This window comes from Salvia miltiorrhiza, unplaced genomic scaffold (genome assembly GCF_028751815.1).
Source record: "Salvia miltiorrhiza cultivar Shanhuang (shh) unplaced genomic scaffold, IMPLAD_Smil_shh original_scaffold_282_1, whole genome shotgun sequence".
NCBI lineage: Eukaryota > Viridiplantae > Streptophyta > Magnoliopsida > Lamiales > Lamiaceae > Salvia > Salvia miltiorrhiza.
The window spans coordinates 61,161-70,730 of record NW_026651518.1 but is presented as its reverse complement, the minus strand read 5'-3'; positions in this window follow the sequence as shown (position 1 = coordinate 70,730).

Here is a 9,570-nt window from a genome sequence, read left to right as displayed (position 1 = left end):
TGGAAGAACAGAAAGCCATCGATTGCCTACTTTCATGCTTTCGGTTCTAAGTGTTTCATACACAACAATGATAAGAAGAGGTTGAACACCTTCGATAGCAAGGCTGATCCAGGAGTCTTCCTTGGATACTCTGGAACAGAACGTTCAAGCAAAGCCTATCGAGTGTTCAATACTCAAACTCTTTGTGTAGAAGAAACACCTCATGTGATCTTTGATGAGTCTACAGATGGTTTCAGGGAACAAGATGCTGAAAAGGATGTTCAGATCGCTGAAGGTTCCAAAGCTGAAATCCACACTGTCGAGCCCTCTACTGTCTTGGTGTGGGGACCTGGCAAAGATGAAGATACTGAGATGCTTCAGTATCAGAAGATCAACCAACGGTCTGAAGTCCAGACTGGAGCCAATACAGATGGCATCAGTCAAGGGGGAACTCCAATTGCTGAAGTTCAAGTTGAACGCGCAGAAGCCGCCCCAGCTCAACTCACCCCTGCTCCAGAAGGTGCTCAACATCCCAGAGCTATTCTGACCGAAGAAACTCCACCATCCCCTGAAGAGATCAAGAAGTATCGAAGATGGTTTGAACTCCACTCTAAGGAGAACATCATTGGAGAACCATCAGATGGCGTCAAGACTCGGAGATCAATGTGCAACCTCGTCTTCGACATCAACCAGAACTGCATCAACGAAGATAAGAATTTCAGCTGTTTCTTATCAACTACAGAGCCCAAGGATATTGAAGAAGCTCTGAAGTCCACTGAATGGGTCATCGCAATGCTAGAGGAACTCAATGAATCCAACCGGAATTCAGTTTGGGAGCTTGTGGATCGACCAGACGATGCAAAGGTGATTGGCTTGAAATGGATTTTCAAGAACAAGGAAGACAAAGAAGGAAACGTTGTGAGAAACAAAGCAAGGCTTGTGGCTAAAGGATACAGTCAAGAAGAAGGAATCGACTACGACGAGACATTCGCCCCAGTTGCCAGATTGGAAGCAGTCAGACTCTTCTTAGCCTTCGCAGCTCACAAAGGTTTCAAGGTACACCAAATGGATGTCAAGTGTGCATTTCTTAATGGAGTGCTCACAGATGAAGTCTATGTAGAACAACCTCCCGGATTTGAGGTTGCTGGACCAGAAAAGGTGTACAAGCTGAAGAAAGCGCTCTATGGATTGAAGCAAGCACCAAGAGCGTGGTATGATACTCTCTCTGAGTATCTGATTGAACAAGGCTTCAAAAAGGGATCTGTGGACAGAACCTTGTTCACTCTCAAAGAAGGAGAAGATCTCTTGCTTGTTCAAATTTATGTCGATGACATAATCTTCGGATCCAAATCCGAACGCATGTGCAATAAGTTTGCTGACATCATGACGAACAAATTCCAAATGTCCATGATGGGAGAAATGAATTTCTTTCTCGGATTGCAAGTCAAGCAGACCAAAGAAGGAATACTGATCAGCCAGTCCAAGTATGCCAAGGAGCTGATAGCTAAGTTCGGTATTCAGCACATGAAATCAGTCAAGATCCCAATGAACACAAACTGGAAAGTAGATCCAGGTTCAGAAGGAAGCTCTGTCTCTTCGAAAAAGTACAGAGAAATCATTGGATCTTTGCTGTATTTGACTGCGAGCAGACCAGATATCACATTTGCAGTCGGGGTTTGTGCAAGATATCAATCAGATCCTAAGGAAGCTCATTTGGATGCAGCTAAGCGGATTCTGAGATATCTCAAGGGCACACCCAATTTAGGATTGTGGTACCCAGCAGACGACGACATCAAGCTCACCGGATTTTCAGACTCCGACTTCGGTGGATGCAAGCTTGATCGCAAGTCAACCTCCGGAACATGTCAATTCCTAGGCAACAAGCTCATCTCTTGGTTTTCAAAGAAGCAGACTTCAGTCGCCACCTCTACAACTGAAGCTGAATATGTTGCTGTCGGAAGCTGCTACTCACAAATCCTGTGGTTAGTCCATCAACTAAAGGACTATGGGATCGAGGAAAAGGAAGTTCCTATCTATTGCGACAGCTCCAGTGCTATTGCAATCTCCCAGAATCCAGTTCATCACACCAGAGTCAAACACATTGAGATTCGACATCACTTCATTCGTGATCATGTCGAAAAGAAGAATATCTCTGTGGAATGGATTCCCACTGCTATTCAGAGAGCGGACCTGCTGACCAAGGCTCTTCCAGAATAGAGGTTCAATGATCTATGTGCAAAGATCGGCCTCATCAACCCTGAAGAGTGATGCTGTGTTTGAAGATTTTCTCAAACAGTCTTGCTGACTAGTGGTCAACCAACTGCTGCTTCTACGATCGCCGACGTGGAATGCAATGAAGTCCGAATACTCATCTGAAGAAGAAGTCATCCTGATGATTCAACCAGGATCACGTGGTATCAACTGACTACTATGTTCAGTTGATCAGTAAGTATTTTAAATGCTTACCGTTTCAAAAATCAGTTATTTCAGTTTAGAGCTTTAAGTGTTTAGCTCAAAACATTTTCTCTGACTGATCAGTTTCTTTCAAAAACTTTAACTGATTGTTGGAATTGTTGGAAAATGGAATATCCGAAAAGGACAAGAATTTTATAAAGAGAAAATCTGTTTTGATTGAACTTGTCCTGATCTTTTTGCCAAAAATCCTTCCAACCTTTTTGCCTCTGCAATAAAATTTCTAGAAATGCTCATTGACATGACATATGTAATGATGCTTTTCAAAGTCCTTCGCAGTGAAGGCGGACGCGAAATTTTTCTTCAATTGCAATTTAGGCACAGTTTTCGAAAAACCTTTTCATCTTCTACATGGTTCACATCTTGTCTATTTATACACCATGCTGTCTTCACGATTTTTCTGCATCAACTAACAACTCTCCACAGCCTTCACTGTGAGAAAAAGTTTCAATTTCTTTTAAAGTTGCAGAGAAAATTTGTTCCGACTAAAGGAGAAATCTATGACTGCAAAGTCATGGAGTGGAAGAATGACGCTCATAGTCTTGGTCTTCACCGGACCCTTCCACTGGATCACAACGTCTCTCCGACGTCAAAGTTTGCTCTACCCTCACTTGTATCCAGCGAAGCGAGTGTCTTCCATTCTCATGCCTGGCGCCAAGAAGCTTCACCGCTTCTGGAGGAGATATACCGTATCGCATATCTCGTGCTCCTCCCTGGCTTGCAACAAACAACGAGATCACTCTTGTTGTTGGCCGGCATCTTCAGCCGCACCGGGTCTATTCTTCACAGACCCTGGGTCGGCGAGTCGACGGTGTTAGTCTTCTCAGCTGCCACCGCTTCGATTCTTCCTTCTCACACCCTTCCCTCTTCTCTATTTCTTTCCAATTCACCAACCTGATCCTTCTCCTCATAAGGCAGCCCTCTCCTTCTTCCAAGGCAGCCTTCTTCTATCTTCCGCCTTCTACGTTTTCTTGTCCTCCTCCACTTCTCCGTCTCCCTCATCTCCTCACCCCACCACTGACGTCCTCCTCTTCTGTTTATCCGGACTCACTCTGTTCTCAAATATTCTCACGAAATTCTGAGACTAGGAGTTGGGTACCGTCTGATCATAGCCTCCATCGTCATCTCTCTTTTTGATGTTGCCAAAAAGGGGGAAAAGTTGGAAAGTCAGAAGTCAGAGAGAAACCTTTTCTTTTAAGGTTGCTCCTGTCCTCTAACTCTTGACTGATGATGGAACAGCAAAGGATCACCAGAAACCAGAAGGATGACGTTTCAGATAAGACCTCAATTCAACGGAAAACAAGTGAGAGTGGAACAAGCTTAGGAACATGAAGACACGAAGACAGAAGATGAAGTTCAAGGCGCAGCCAAGCAGACTGCTGGAGTCCATGGTTTAACCATGATGTTTTTTTTGTTTATCGTTTTACTCCAATGTAAGTCTTGCTCTGTACCTCGACTGATGGCTTATCAATCCTTTTAAATGAAATGAACTTCTTATTGATCTCACCCTGAAGACAATGACTCTTTGTCCAGGCTCTGATTTATGGTTTTTTTGTCTTCTTTAAAGTTCTGTGTTTAGAACTGTTTTCGTTCTTGCTCTAAGTATAAGTTGTTTAGGTTCTATTGTTAAGGGGGAACTGTTTTCACCCCTCGTCTAGAACTTGTACTGAGAGCTCAGTCTTTTTATTGTCTAGAACAGCTGTGTGGTTTTGGCATCATCAAAAAGGGGGAAATTGTTGGGAACATTGTGGAATATCCTAACCCTTGTTTTGATGATACCAAAATTCATAGGACTTAAATGTAATAGACTAGAATCGTTTTGAACTCAAGTGTTAGAGTTCGTTTCTAGTTTAGTTGCGGTGTCAAAGACTGAAGACTGAAGAATGAAGACTGAAGACTGAAGACTGGAGTTACCATGTAACAACCCGCTCTTTTATTATATTTAAATCCAGTAATACGATAATTATTATTTCATCTTTCAGTAAATCAAGCCCAGTAATTATTTATTATTTAAATTCAGCTTATGACACTGGATTATATTCTAATTGAAGCAGAGTTATTATTTTATTACTAAGCCAGTTAGCTTCGCGTGAGTAAAACCGCGATGAGAATTATTGAGTAAGCCAATAATTATTTCAGATTCATAACTGACTTAGCGAAGTCATGTTATTTATTAATCACAATAGAATTATTTTTCTATTTTTATTATTATTTCTTGAGTCGTGAATTTATTCCGGCTTATGAAGAATTAAATCTACGGATTTAATTTAGAATTATTTTAGCTAAGCAAGGAAGCATGATATCGAGTAGTTTTATAAACACGCGATATTAACAAAACCCGGGAGTTGATTTTTATTTAAAAACGCAATACAATATTACAGATATAGAAATTCCAAGACAAGAATTATTGCTTCTGTTTATACTTCACTTTACAAACCCCTATTTTTCTATCTATCTACCAATACTTAAAAAAAAAAAGGAATAGTGTATGTGTGTGAAAAAAATCTGCAGCTATCCCTTAAGCGCATGCTCAGCCATCTATTCTGGACATTTTTTTGACTCCAGCTCCACGCCTATGTGATATTCTTTTTTTGACTCCAGCTCCGCAGCATATTTTGCAAAATTTTCACACCCGAACACCTTCATTTGGTTTCAGATTTCAGCAGCTATTAATCTTCATTTCATTCCCATTCCACACTGCACTGCTCTTCATTCGGTACTCTGCCAAGTATCCTCAAGCCATTCCAGTAACACCTTAACACTTGAAGAAGTGAGAGAGAGATCGTTTATTCATTACTCTGCCAAACTGCCAGATTATCTCAGTTCATTCAACAACCAACACAAACATTCAAGGTATTGATTCTATCTCAAATATCCATTCCAGTAAAGCATTCATACCAAAGCATGATCAGTTTCACAATGATAGAAAACCATTGTAGGCATAATGAACTTAGCAAAGTTACACTCTTTATATTGCAAACACCAATAACTCTTATGCAAAGCAAGAACAGGCTGCACTCTTTCACCACTAGGAAAATAAGAATACAGAAAACCAAGTTTTCATTCCAAAATCAAGTCTTTATACAAAGTTGAGTTTTCTGAAAATTAATTCTAATATACGAACCTACCGAGTGATAAAATGAGAGGGAAGATACGGTGGAAAGTCGAAGCTCTGCTGTCCATGGCGACGGCGGCACCAGGAGAGGCGGCTGCCGAATTCTTGCTGCCAACGGCAGCGGCTGACGGCGGCGCTCCTCCAGCGAGCTGCTGGCCGTCGATCGCAGGCCAGCCAGCGGCGACTCCGGGCGAACAGCAGCAGCTCCAGGCGGCGACAGCGGACTCCGGGCGAGCAGCAGCAGTTCCAGACGGCTGACTCGACGGCGTTAGGCGACGCGACGCTCGCCGGAATCCAGTTGCAGCGGCGTGGATTCTTCGGCTGGATACAGATCGAGAGAGAACCGAAGGGAGCGTTTGATTTAGGAGAGATTAGAGCAAGATTGAGGAAGAGAGAAGGAGGCGCCGGACCTCGGCGCGATAGAGGCTGATTCGCCGGATTTCGGAGCTCTGCAACTCCAGGCCGCGACTCCGGGAACAGCAGCAGTCGGCGGCGAATTCCTCGGCGACGGCTGGAACGTCCAGAGGGCGGAGCAGCGAAGATTTCAGCCTCGCCGGAACCGTTGGCGGTGGAACTCGTGAGGCGATGGCTGGATCGAGCGAGAGAGAGAGATGATGAACAGTGTTCGTTTCTTGAGAAATTAGAGAGAGATGGGAGCAGCGTTCTTTTTCTTGTTTGAGAGAGAGAGTCGAGCACTGTTGTGAGAAGGAGAAAGAGATGTTGCAGTGTTTCTAATCTTGATAATTGAGAGAAAGAGAGAGTGTTCAGTTTTAAAAAAAAGAGAGAGGAACCGAATTATAATGAGAGAAAAGCATTTTACTTTAATAAAGATAGAGAGAAAGAGACGTGAGAGATAGGCGTGATTTGTGATAGAAAATAGAGAGGGACCGAGATTGAAGGAGAAGGAACGAGATGTTGAATTTTGTTGGGCCAATCCTTGGCTAAAGCTTATTTTTATTGTTTTGGGCTTTCTTTTGGGCTCCCATTATTTATTTAATAGGCTTCAATTTTATATAAATGGGCTTCTATTATTGGTTAATAATGGGTTTCGAATTTTATATTACTTGGGCTCCTACGATTTAATTGATTAAGTCCAATGAAATTTATTTATTTAACCCAATAAGAATTATTATTTTAGGCCTCTTCATTAATCCTAATTATTTTAATTAGTGATTAATATTAAAATTTACTAATTATTTTAAGAGTGATGATGGGCTCACTTATTGGGCTTCATGATTTTATTATCTTGGGCTTCATTTGTTGGGCTCTAGAATTTAATTGATGTTGGGCCTAATATTATTAATGCACTGGGCTTCGAATTTGTTCATTTGAGCTCGAATTAAATTCCTTTTGGGCCTTGATTATTTTATTTTAATTGGGTCTTCATAATTATTCTATTAAGTTTAATTAGAGAAATTTTAAGACTTACTAATTATTAATTAGTAAGTGAATTAGATTATTTTAAGATGAGTAGATTATTAGAGATTAATAATCCGACCTCATAAGACGAGCTTTAATTATTTAAATAGGATTAGCATCTCATAATTTAAGTAAAGAAATATGAGTCATGCATAATCATTTCACGCATCCTCATTTATTGAGATTTTTTCGAGAATTAGAATCTTATTTTATTTTCTCGGATTAAAGGTCAAGCACCAGAGTTAGAGCTAAATCGTGAGTCTGCTATTCAGGTGGGCTTTCTATGTATAAACTAAAATTACATATTAGAATTGTTAAGACTTTATGCTTATGAATTTAAATGATATTGTCAATGCCTAAATGCTTTATGTTTTATTATTAATTGCCTATCTGATGTTAATCGAATTCGGATTCTGGATGGGACCGCAAATCCCTTCGGAATTAGTGTACACCTTGTGATCGTGAGTCATCTAGCGGGTTGGCCGATCATAGTGTCCGTAGAGGGAGGCCTCCCTCTCGGCACGAGTTACTGATATGGTAATTAATGATATAAAATACCTGCGCGGGTTATTGATGAAAGAAATGATATTATGTTTGGTAAATACGAGTCTTTAAAGGAAAACCCTCGTATCTTACTACTGTTGAAAGGCTTGACAATAAAATATTATGCATGTATGTAAATTTCGGCAAGTGTCCACTAAGTACTTTTGTACTTAGCCCTGCATGTATTTTTAAATGTGCAGGTTGAGCTGTGATCGAGGATGTAGTGTGCAAGCGGAGCTTCTGTCAATCTAGGATGAGTACCTCAGAGTAGAGTATATGTCTTCATACATATATTCAAATTATTATTCCGCTGCAAACACTGATTTTACTAAGACATTATGTTATCTGTCAAAACAATATGTACTATTTAATAATGTACTCAAACTCGTTGAGTACCCCTTTGAATAATATTATGTACGGTCCCCTTGTGGCCTTCATTGATATCTAGATATTTCGATTGATTTCTTTATACAAGTCAAGTCATCAAGAAACCGAATATGCCCCTTTCTAAATCCCGCTCCTAAATTCCCTCCCTTAGTCGCGGTTTTCCCGAATTTGCTATCCTTAGCAAGTGCGGTCGTGACAGAATGGTATCAGAGCATTTCTTTTGCTCTGAGTACTACTCATTCCTTCTAAGTTGAGTCTATATTAAGTAAGTTAATACACTTTTGAACTAGTTGACAAAAGCTTGGCACTACATCTCGTCACGCTCAACGGAGGTTATGGTAAGTACTTTCAAGTTTTAATTAAGTTAATTTCTTGAAATGTATGAAGTATGAATAAGTATGACTATGGTATGAATCACAAGAACTTAGAACTGTTAAGTTATATATGCTCACTCTCACGACGGAACATAGAAGAGAACTTAGGGAGATGCCTTAACTTTTTCTTCATGTTACGATGACATCGACAATGACGGTCGAAATAGAGAAAGAAGAATCACACGAAGGGTCGCATGATGAAACCACGAGCATGAAGATTGAGCAGCGTAACGAACGCCAATAGTACGTTGATGGCATGGGCATAGCTTAAATATTCGAGCGTTTTTCTACGATGAGATCTCGAATTAACTTGGCCTTTTGAACTTATTTTGTTGAAACTTTTAGTGCTCGTTGCTAGATTTAAGAAAATATCATCATCACATAACAAGCCCTAAGTTCGGGAAACAACGACACTAGAACTATATGATAGTCGAATTGGTAATCTGTGATTAAGTATTAAGAACCTGTATGGCTTGTGTAAATGCTAGATTTAGATGATGAGGTGTTTTTGCACGTTATGGTTATTGAACCAAACTTGTTTTCCGATTTTAGATATTTAGAATCTTATCGCCTTAAGTTACTTGTCGTGTGCTACTTTTGACGATAGAATTTCCTTTGTTAGATGGCGAGAACTGTTTTCACCCGACGACGACCACTACCCCCATGGGCTAGTCCAGAGGAGGTCGAGTGGTCCTACCGCACCTATGCTCCATGTCACGGGGATAACCTCGGACAGTTCCTCGCAGGTTTTCACAGACACTGGGTCGAGGCGAGTGCACATGGAGTATCAGGGTATGACGGTATCCAGAGGTTGATCTTACTGTTACCTTCCGAGTGGCAGGGATGGGCTAGGCAGATCTCTGCCCACTATATCTTTCGCCGAGAAGATTACCACGACCTCATGGGAGACTTCCCTAGCTTTATTGCGGAGCTTCAGATCTGTTTCACTTTGTGGGGCCGCGCCCCTCTAGGGCCCTACATCCTTCCGGGAGACTACGTACAAGTGGGGACGCCTTTGCCAGCGGAGACACCCGCTACTGCCCCTGAGTCTCCGATGGCCTTGCCACGAGATTCTCCACCACGAGCCTCAGTTCTAGGGCGCCGTGGTAGGCACGATGACGAGGCAGGCCCTTCTCGTCCACGGGCTCACAGGGATTTCCCATCGCCTCCTGACTCAGCAACCCGGGCTGCTACTCCTCCACCACCAATGATACCTACGGCAGAAGCAAGGCTTTCGACTGCCATGGCCAACGCTGACAGGGTCATGTCCAACCTGAGGGA